This window comes from Branchiostoma belcheri, unplaced genomic scaffold (assembly GCF_001625305.1).
Source record: "Branchiostoma belcheri isolate BF01 breed outbred unplaced genomic scaffold, Haploidv18h27 scaffold49, whole genome shotgun sequence".
Classification (NCBI taxonomy): Eukaryota; Metazoa; Chordata; class Leptocardii; order Amphioxiformes; family Branchiostomatidae; genus Branchiostoma; species Branchiostoma belcheri.
In genome coordinates, this window is record NW_017804120.1 from 341,018 (window position 1) to 351,467 (window position 10,450).

Below are 10,450 nucleotides of genomic sequence, written 5' to 3' on the forward strand. Positions count from 1 at the left end.
TCAGAGCAATTAAGGATCCCTTTGGGAGCCCCGCCATACTGTCACTGTTTTTAAAAGAGGAAATAATTATTATTTTTATTATTATAATTTTAAGTGTAAATAAGATACCTTCAATTCAACCAGTGCTACTTTTACTATAATGAAAGTTGACCTGTGTTTGGTTTTTACATTGTTTAAAGACACAAGGAATTGTTTTCACCAATAGAGATTTTGACCAGTCAATAGAGAGAACTTTATTGCACGACAATTGCGCAAGGTACAATGTATGGCAAACTACATAAAGTGGGTAACAAACAATAAAATAAATGTGTTGAATAAGACCTAATGTCGAATAAAACCTAACATATCTTTATTATTAAAACAATAAGGGATAGAACAAGTCTTTGATAAAGTGTTACAATCGAGTGGGCTAATCACAAGGTTCTGTATTTTTTCTAATAACAAAGCATTCCTTTATATATGTATTACTTATTTTGGGGAACCATTGCATGCAAAGATATATTCAAATCTGTCTCCCACATCGAGACTTTTGAAATCTGTTGTACTTGATTCGAGAAATGTAAATAGGTTGTTACGCATAACATAGGCTGACCCAGTGAGACTTGTCACGTGGCTTGCTTGATGTGTGATATTGACACTGGGTCCCTTTTAGTACTACTTTTTATCTCTTTTCTGTAAAAGTATGGAATTAGCCTGGGTGCCAGGGTTGCCGTTACAAATCGGATGGCACCCAGGCTACTATGGAATATGATTTAATGATTAATATTTTTAAAGAGATATACTTGTACATGTTGGAAAGTGTAAGCAGGAAGAAAGTTGCTTGTACAATGTAGGCTGTAAGATTTATAACGTTTGGGGAAAATTTTGGATCTGTATATATTTGGTGGCAACATTATGTGATAAGGCCACACCAAGTAATTTTTATGGATGACGTCCTCTAGAGACCCTAAATATAATGCTAGAGCGCGAAAAAAGAACGGCTAAAAAAAGCAAAAGATACCTAGTTTTGAAATATAACAAGAGGTGACAAATGTTAGGAGACAAATTGAACAAGAGAACACAGAGTAACAACCAACAAGTCTTTTATTCATCATAAAAACAGCAATAAATAGATCTTCGAACCTTGTGATTTGTGAATCTGTCGTATACAGTACATGTACACAATCTTTGGTCATAGTTACAAGAAGCGGAATTTACTTTTTTTTCTGGATACAGGCCAAAATCAATGCACGCGTGGACGTCATCCATAAAATTTACTTGGTGTGGCCTGATATTCCACTGCTAAAATGTCCATTCGATCAGGGATCATAAAAAGACTGGCCTTTTGCACATTGTAATAAAGTTGAAATAAATAAATAAATGTTCAGATGCCAATATTAAGTTTCTTTTTGGGTGATTTTCCTTGGTGTTGTAAAACTGAATGTTTCATATCTTTTATTACAATCATTTTAAAAAATCATGGCATCCTGATATGAAAATGTATACATCAGATTTTTTGTGATGTTCAGAACATTTCTCTTTCTACTTGTACTAGCATGTGGAATTAAAAAGATTATTGTTCAAATGATCATGTTGGGCTAAATTTAATTGCACAGTGCTATAACTGTATTGAATGGTTAGCTAAAACGATCAGATGCAACCCTGGTAGTAACGTAACACTCAGCTACACAAGCAGTTTTTTTCCTCAAGGAAATATAATGTGTGTCAATATCAACAAAAGTTCAGCACCAAGGACAGGTTTGCCTGTGTGTGTGGTGTTCAGCACCAAGGACAGGTTTACCTGTGTGTGGAAGGTGTTCAGCACCAAGGACAGGTTTGCCTGTGTGTGTGGTGTTCAGCACCAAGGACAGGTTTACCTGTGTGTGGAAGGTGTTGTCCTTGGTGCTGAAATGTATGTTACAATTATGTTTTGTGATACAACAAATATGTGAAGGGACTGAAGGAGATAACACTCTATTACAACAAGCTGAAATATGTTTGCCATTGTGCAAGGCTTAGGCCACATCAATTTAATTTGTTGGTTCTCGGATTCGCCTCTTCATTTTTTTCTGATTTTCAAAAAAAAAAGATTTTGGTTCTGAATCAACTCAAAAATGCTCATATTTTGCCCCAACAGTTGAGGGAACTCCCTTTCTTCCTAGTTGTTACAGTTTCTGTAGTAGTAGTAAATGGTTTATTGATACACAAGGAACAAATCGGCCTTGCAGCAATAGCTGAATTGCGCTGAAGTTGACAATTATCAAGTTCAGTAAAACTTATATTTCTGATATTTCCATTTATCAATGCAGTGGTTTCAATAAAAGTTCAAATTTATTATTTAAATATTAGCCCATCCTTTTGTGTTGACTTCATGGCTCCTACTATAGCATTTTGAGCTATAATAGGATGCCTAGACCTGGTTTTATTTTTAATTTTTTTCGCCCTGTCTCTTCATATTTTTGACAAAGTATGGACCAAGGTCGTGTTATGTGGGGTCGTGTGGCGCAGTCGGTAGCGCGTTCGGCTCACACCTCAGAGGTTGCGGGTTCGAACCCCACCTTGTGCACCGATCTTGTGCCCTTGGGAAAGGCACTTTACACGACTTTCGTCACTTCACTCAGGTGTAAAATGAGTACCTAGCTTCGGTTAGGGACGTCCCTCAGATAGGACGTAAACTGGAGGTCCCGTGTTTGAGGAGAGCCACACCTCGAGCACGTTAAAGATCCCACCACAACTTTCGAAAAAGAGTAGGGGCATGCCCCGGTGTGCGATGGTCCAAACACTACTGTACGGAGTTGGTGATTCACTTCAAATCACCCGGACAGAGGCCTGGCGACCTCCGTCTTGTATAAGCCACATGGTGATTTACATCATTCACCCGGACGGAGGCCTGGCGAACCCCGTCTGTATCAGCCAAATCTTGGAGAGGAGATACGCGCCGCCAAGATTATACGCCTACTGAAACATCATGGCGCAAGTCCAGACATGCTGCTGGCTGCCATGATGCCCCTACGACCGTTCACGGTTATGGGTCTACATACATACATACATGGACCAAGGACAGGTTAGCGTGTGTGTGGAAGGTGTTCAGCACCAAGGACAGGTTTGCCTGCGTGTGGAAGGTGTTCAGCACCAAGGACAGGTTTGCTAGTCTGTGGAAGGTGTTCAGCACCAAGGACAGGTTTGCTAGTGTGTGGAAGGTGTTCAGCACCAAGGACAGGTTTGCTAGTCTGTGGAAGGTGTTCAGCACCAAGGACAGGTTTGCCTGTGTGTGGAAGGTGTTCAGCACCAAGGACAGGTTTGCCTGTGTGTGGATGGTGTTAAGCACCAAGGACAGGTTTGCCTGTGTGTGTGGAAGGTGTTCAGCACCAAGGACAGGTTTGCTAGTGTGTGGAAGGTGTTCAGCACCAAGGACAGGTTTGCCTGTGTGTGGAAGGTGTTCAGCACCAAGGGCAGGTTTGCCTGTGTGTGTGGAAGGTGTTCAGCACCAAAGACAGGTTTGCCTGTGTGTGGAAGGTGTTTATTCTACCACGGAATCAAGTCCCCGAAAAAATGAATTTACAGTTAATAGGAAAATTGGGCAAGAGTGTTATGTTTCATACTGTGGCCACATAACAGCTTATTCTTGAAAACGCTTATTTGTGATGATAGAAATACGAATTTAAAGGTGCCCTGTAGCTCCATTTTTATCCATTTTTTTACTGAGATTCACATTAACGTTAGTATTCTTCGTAATTAGATAAATTAAATCTAATCACCCTTCTTCTACGCATATAAGTGTCTGCCACCGAAACGGGCCGTCATTGGTCGTCATACTTATTAGATTATCAACTTGACATTAATTATGCAGGGTCTTTCTGCACACCTGTGTATGTTCCGTTTGGTATAGTCCATTCAAAATGGCGCTTTCGTACGACGGGGATACTCAGGGCTGATTTTTTTTTTACAAATTTCTGGGAACTTTTCAGGCGTTTTCGTCCGTAGAATGTCTTAGTAAGTGTGCATCAGAATGTATGGGAGTTTCGCTGTGGATTTGTGCCGTTCTGGTGATGTTTTGAGGAGAAAATGCGGATTTCCTGACCTGACGAATGTTGGAGAGGACAAAAATGGCGAGGCAGTTTGGAAGAGTAGCGTGGTATGGAGACGACTTCGCGCATTGTTTCAGGTAAACCAGTACATTGTTTCGCTGACATTATTCCATAGCAACTAGTACGAACATGTCAAGTTATATTCCGTAAGAAATCACCTATTTCTGTATTAGGGAGCGACCGTTCCTAATTTTACACAGGCTTAGAAAAGTCTTTCTTCTTCTTCTAAAATCTAGAAAAGTTGCCGCGTTTTCAACTACATTTTCATTGTGTGGTGCGCTTGTAGAGTCTTAAATGCATTGTTCATGTCTTTTTAGTCAATTGTTCAGCGTTTTGAGGTTATATTTGTTGAAAGAAATTGTGTATCGACCAAACATTTTTCTTTATCTCCACGTGTTTATGTGAAGTCACCCAAACCGCGATTCAGGTAACTCACATTCCTCACATCTGGTCCACGTGCCATACATTCCTTTTAAAACGTGCCCGATCACGATTTTCCGAAACTACATTCATTGTTGTTTGATGAAAACACGCTAGGTAGCGTGTCATTATTGTCAGAGGTCAACGACCTGTTTTCTGGTTCCCCCCTCCCAACGAATGCCGACGTGGTCCCGCCAGAGGCGGTGAAGCTCATCCTAGAACAGACACATTATTTGACCATTAGTACTCTTTAAGTTGCTGGCACGTAAAATTTGGTATTGCATATAAATAAATACATGTATCTCCCCGTAATCCATGACCAGGCGAAGTCACATTGAAATCACATTGCGTTCAGACGCAAATCGCGATGCGGGAAAACCGATAACCTCTACAAGTGGTTTGGGATCGAGGTGCTTTTAGTGTGATTTGGAGCGTTCAGATGGAGCCACTTGAAACTGGCTTCGGGGTAAACCACATGTAAAGCGCCTTGGGTGACTTCACATAAACATGGCCTTATTGGATGAAATAAATATGGTACATCATGGTTAATTTGGTTTATCCTGAATCAAAAGCATTTAGTGAACTTAAAAATTTAATACACATTTAAGCTACTTAAAGAATCAAAACGTTTAATATCAAACCTATAATTTAAAACAAAATTGAAGTGAATGAGTCTCTCATGGCCTCTTTTAACAATTGTAACATAACACAACTTTAGATGTATATTTTATTTACAGTTTATTAAAATGTAGTCATTGACAAGTAGTATTGGGTTGTAGACACTCCCAACTCAAAATTGACACTGTTGAAGTTGACAAGAGACAAAATGATTATTCTACATACTAAGCTACGTAAAGAATCTTGATTCTTCACACTACATGACATTTTGTGTTACATTTTTAAGGGAAAAAAATAATTGCAAAAGTTGTTCCTGGAAATTTTTGAGTGAGAAGCTTTTATTGTGAAACAGTTTGTAACAATTTTACAGATGTTGAATTCAACAATCCATACTGTTCAGGAACAGTCACAGTAACAGTTACTTTTCTTACTATAATCATTTTTTTTTCAAAATGAATGTGATTTTGAACAAGTAATATCAACTTAAGTTTTCATTTAGAAGCTGTAATATTGTAACAATTGTTTCAACTATTTCTTAACCTTTTTATTAAGGATGATGCCACAGATGTATTTTGGAAAGATTAACTTTAATAGTTGTTCCAACTTTTAATGATTGCCCTACAAAGAACAGGTAAAGAGCGTTGTCATTCTGTGTAAAGTATAAAATGCAGAAGCATGGACTATCTCAGTCTGGAACTCTAATGGCAGATCAATGTACTGTAGAAAGTATATAAGATGTAAAGTTTCATAAGGCCACAGCAAAAAAAATTCATGGATGACATCCTCCCAGACTCCAAATCTAATGCGAGCGAGCTTAAAAAAAACAAGGCGGGCTGAAAAAACAAGGTTCCTACATTTTAAAAATTTCGGCTCAATCATTGTACAGTCAAATGGTTTTGATTCAATGGGAACGTCACATATACACAGCCAACATCACATATCACTGCATCAAAGTAAAAAAACATAATGATAAAGAGCCTTTTCTTGTCTCCTCTCATCACATTTATCTGCCATCCAACTTCCAGCATGGCACCAAACATCTTTGTCCATTTTCGGCATGGTGACCACCGTCAGAAGGCAATCAAATTTCTTTTTTTTTCCTAAATCAGCGATAATTAATGCGCATGCTGATGTCATCCATAAAAATTACTTGCTGTGGCCTTATAAAGGCATCGATGCTGAGCTTAAGAAATGAGTTGTAGTTTTTCATTTTGTTATGAGTTTTAGTATAATTGTAACAATTGTGGTAATAAGAAAACAGTTTGCATTATGCAATCAAAAATCCTAACCAATAATGTAGGGGATAGCTATCCAACTGTTGTTACTTCATATTAAAGTAAATTTTAACTGTTATGTCAATGTTAAGAATTGTTTTTCCTTGTATTTCTCCTTCTTTTCCTGCCATGTCGTGAAATGTGGTCAGAAGCCATGCTGAATTTGCTCCAAAGCAAATGTCGGCCTTTCTTAGGTTTCATTTTGAATTTTCATTACTATATACTAGTTGTACATCCCTGGGGGAGGGGGTTTGCTGTCTTCTGGAGCCTGCTGGAGCTCTGAAACATAAAAATGTAAATAGTGACAATTCACATCCTCACATGCTTTAATCCTCTGGGTTTTCAGTTATTAGGTAGCTAATGAATATCTTTTTAACATGCCAGCACAGAAAATAAGGCACATGCAGATATCATGAAAACAACTGTTCTATTTTTTAAGTCATTAATGCTCACAGTGCCTACATGCATATGCATACATGCATATAATATAAGATTTATTAGGCCACACCAATTTGATTTCTTGGTTAACAGATTTTTGAAGAAAAATAATGAGCGGGCGGGCGAAATAAAGGTAAAAACAGGCCTAGGCATCCTATTATGGCCCAAAATGGTACGATAGGAGCCATGAAGTCAACACACCAGGCTGGTTCAAAATTTGAACAATGAATTTTTAACTTTTAATCATACCACTAGCACTACATTGAAAGATGGAATAACTGTAACAACTAGGAAGAAAAGGACTGTTTTCAACTGTTCAGGGCAAAATATGAGCATTTTGCAGTTAATTCTGAATTCTTATTTTTATTTGCAAATCAGAAAAAAATGAAGCGGGCGAATCCGTTTAACCAAGAAATTGAATTGGTGTGGCCTTATCAGTGTTTAACTAATAAGGCCATGTTGATTTGATTATATGGATGACATCCTCCGGGAGCCCCAAAATTGATGCGCGCGTGCGAATAAAAAAAAAGTTTTGCAAAAAAAAAGTTGTTTTCATTATGAAATCTACGTGGTCATGAGGGTTGAACAAATGGGACAGAATATGGTTTGGCGAATAATCTAGTCTTCAAGTTCATTTCTTTACAATTTTGTCTTTTTCCGTTTGATTTTGGCATTCTACGACATTGGTATGGTTTTTTGTAACTTACGGTATGTTTTTGCTCATTTTGCAACCGTTTTGTACAATTTACAGTATGGTTGAAAACTTTTTTTTTTTGGAAACGGCCGAAAATTCATGTGCGCGCGGATCGATGTCATCCATATTATCAAATCAACATGGCCTAATTGTATGTAATATATGCCACATGGAGACTTAAATGCTGCCGCGGTCTTTTGGAATTCATAAAAAAGGACAAAAAAAACTGTTACCTGGAAACCTACTCTGTAGCTCGTGTAGTGCCTTCAGAAGCTGTAGCTCATTCAGAGCTGCCATGATCTGCCATATAGCATAGCGGCCTGGAGTTCTACTTCTGAACACTTGTAGCATGTCCTGGCAGCAAGACCTGTAGTCCTTGTTTCTCCCATCAATGTTTTTGATGTCCTCCCAGCTCAGTCCTAGCTTCAAAGCCAGATCCTTCCACTCATCTGTCACATGTTCAGTGATACAGAGGGTGTACTGGTTGAAATCTGGAAGAAGAAAAATTTGCAGTGAGACACATGACTTTGTATTAACTAGTGCACACACAAAACCAACAAGAGTTCCACGATCTCATACCTTCGTCAATTGATGTTAACCCTTGCGGGTGACGAATTATACAATTTTAATCATTGATTTTGTAAATAAAAGCCTCATTTGCATGGATTGTATCAGTTGATCATATTCTCTATCCAATGACAACCTTATCATAACAAAAAGGCTATTATAGCAATTCCTCATAAATTATGCAAATGAGGTCATGATTTGAATAAATTATGTTTATTGATGTTCACCTTCACTTAACTTCTAAATGTGGCAAGTATGAAATTCGGGGTGCAGCAGTTACAACTATGGAATTATAAGAATTTGCCATTAATTTTGCAAATTAGGTCCTCATTTACATAATCTATATCCTCAGATGTTTTTCTCGTTCTCAAGTAGATGTCACAAGTGTTTCATAGTTCTATTATCGAACAAAGCAGATTTATAGATTTCCTCATTAATTATGCAAATTAGCTCCTGATTTGCATAATTGCCATCTGCTTATATCAAGCATCACTTCAACTACCTACATACCAAAAATCACAACAATACGTCAACCGTTTCTTGAGTTATCGTCCTTCAAATTTTTTCAACAAATGCTCCTGCAGTTCCAGAACAAGGCGCTAGGGGACCCAAACTCATGTCACTTTTTCCCTACCCCAAGAGCTATCTACCAACCAAAATTCGTGACCCTAGCATGTCCAGAACATGAGATATCAAAACCGGAAGTTCAGCTGCAGTACCTAGGAAAGCCGCCAGAGGGCCCAAAATCTAATCATTTCTAGGTCTCATGAAGAACTACCCTCCTACCAAGTTTCATTCCAATCCATCCACTGCTTCTCGAGTTATCTTGCTAAGGCCACACCAAGTAAATTTTATGGATGACGTCCTTTGAAGTCACCCTAAATCTAATGCGAGAGGGCGAATAAAAAACAAGAAGGGCCCTAAAAAACAAGATGCCTAGATTAGAAATATACTAAGAGATGACAAATGTTAGGACACAAATTGAATGAGGTGACACAGTGTAACAAGCAAGGAGTCTTTTATTCATCATCAAAACAGCAATAAATCAGGTGGAACAGCAGTTGTCATCCTGTCATGTTTTTTTTCATTACATTTTTGCAGGCCTGCAGAAACAAAGCATGTGCTCTTTACTCATTTCGCGTTACGGGTTTCACGTCAATCTAACGATTTGCGGCACTGTTGTGACTCTTTGGTCATAGTTACAGGAAGAGGAATTTCTTGTTTTTTTTTCTAGGAACAGGCCAAAATCAATGCGCGCGCGGACGTCATCCATAAAATTTTCTTGGTGTGGCCTAAACCACACACAAACACACACACACACACACACACACACACACACACAAATGCTACTGAAAACATATTATCCTTCTTGGCAAAGGTAACAATGTACTTTTAATTAACCATCAATATAGCTCTAGATCTGCTTCTTCTCCCAATAAATTGATGCAAACACAGTCACACACAAACACACAAAAACACATTCATACGCACACACACAAATTCACCCCCACTGCACCTCACACAAACACAAATTAATGAAAATGACATTAATGCCAATCAATCAAACACACCACAGAATTTGATACTAAATTTGAAGAAAATTACAAATTGATTTGGAAATAAAAAGAAGAAGAAAAATCTGTTACCTTGATCCCCAGTTTGGTCATCATCATCAGCCATGTTGAGTTATACACAGTAGACAACGTGCAGTCCACCAACAGTTCTGGGGGCATAGGCCAAGGCTGTTTTTGACATGAGTAAATTAAATACATGTTTTACATCTAGGGAATTTTGCATGAATTTGTGTGCTGAAATTTCTACAAAATAATGACCCTTCTGTAAAATGTTGGATTTTCAATAATTTGTTGCAGAAAGAATGACCGAATATCGACCAAAAATGTAAAACTTTACAGGAAGTGCTGTACTGTGTAATGACAAAGCAAAAACTATGTTCAACCATATTTGATAGTAGCAGTTTCCGTGTTGGCAGAGAAAATTATTATAAATACTTAGTTCTTTGTTGTGTCTTGTATCTTGATCCTGGGGTGTTTCAGCTATCAATGAAAAGGGGGAAATTCCTTAAGTTTGAACACTTGCATACTCACCTTTCAAAATGGCGGCTTCTTACATGCGGCTCCCTGTGAACCTTAGTTGACCCCTTCAGGTATGTCTTGACGTCATGGCTAAAGCCAGGTATGTCGGGAAACTTAAACTCACCTTTGTACTGTTGTTAGTAAAACATGGGGTCCATTGTAGTGTTACCTTGAGTTCTTAAACACCATGTCTTTGTCTTAAGTTAGGTGGCTGTTGACTGATGCAGTAGTGGTGAATTCTTCGTAAACCTGACAAGAGAAGATTGGACCAGCCCAGGT

The 10,450-nt window shown here is 38.3% G+C and overlaps 1 long non-coding RNA gene across 1 annotated transcript; it reads right to left on the reverse strand.

Moving 5' to 3' along the window:
* Window positions 1-7,809: 7,809 nt before the first annotated feature.
* Window positions 7,810-10,219, reverse strand: LOC109479554. Its single transcript, XR_002140791.1, has 3 exons — window positions 10,184-10,219; window positions 9,725-9,801; window positions 7,810-8,002 (listed from the first exon to the last, which is right to left on the reverse strand). It is a non-coding gene; the product is annotated as an uncharacterized LOC109479554 (long non-coding RNA).
* Between the last annotated feature and the right edge of the window lie 231 nt (window positions 10,220-10,450).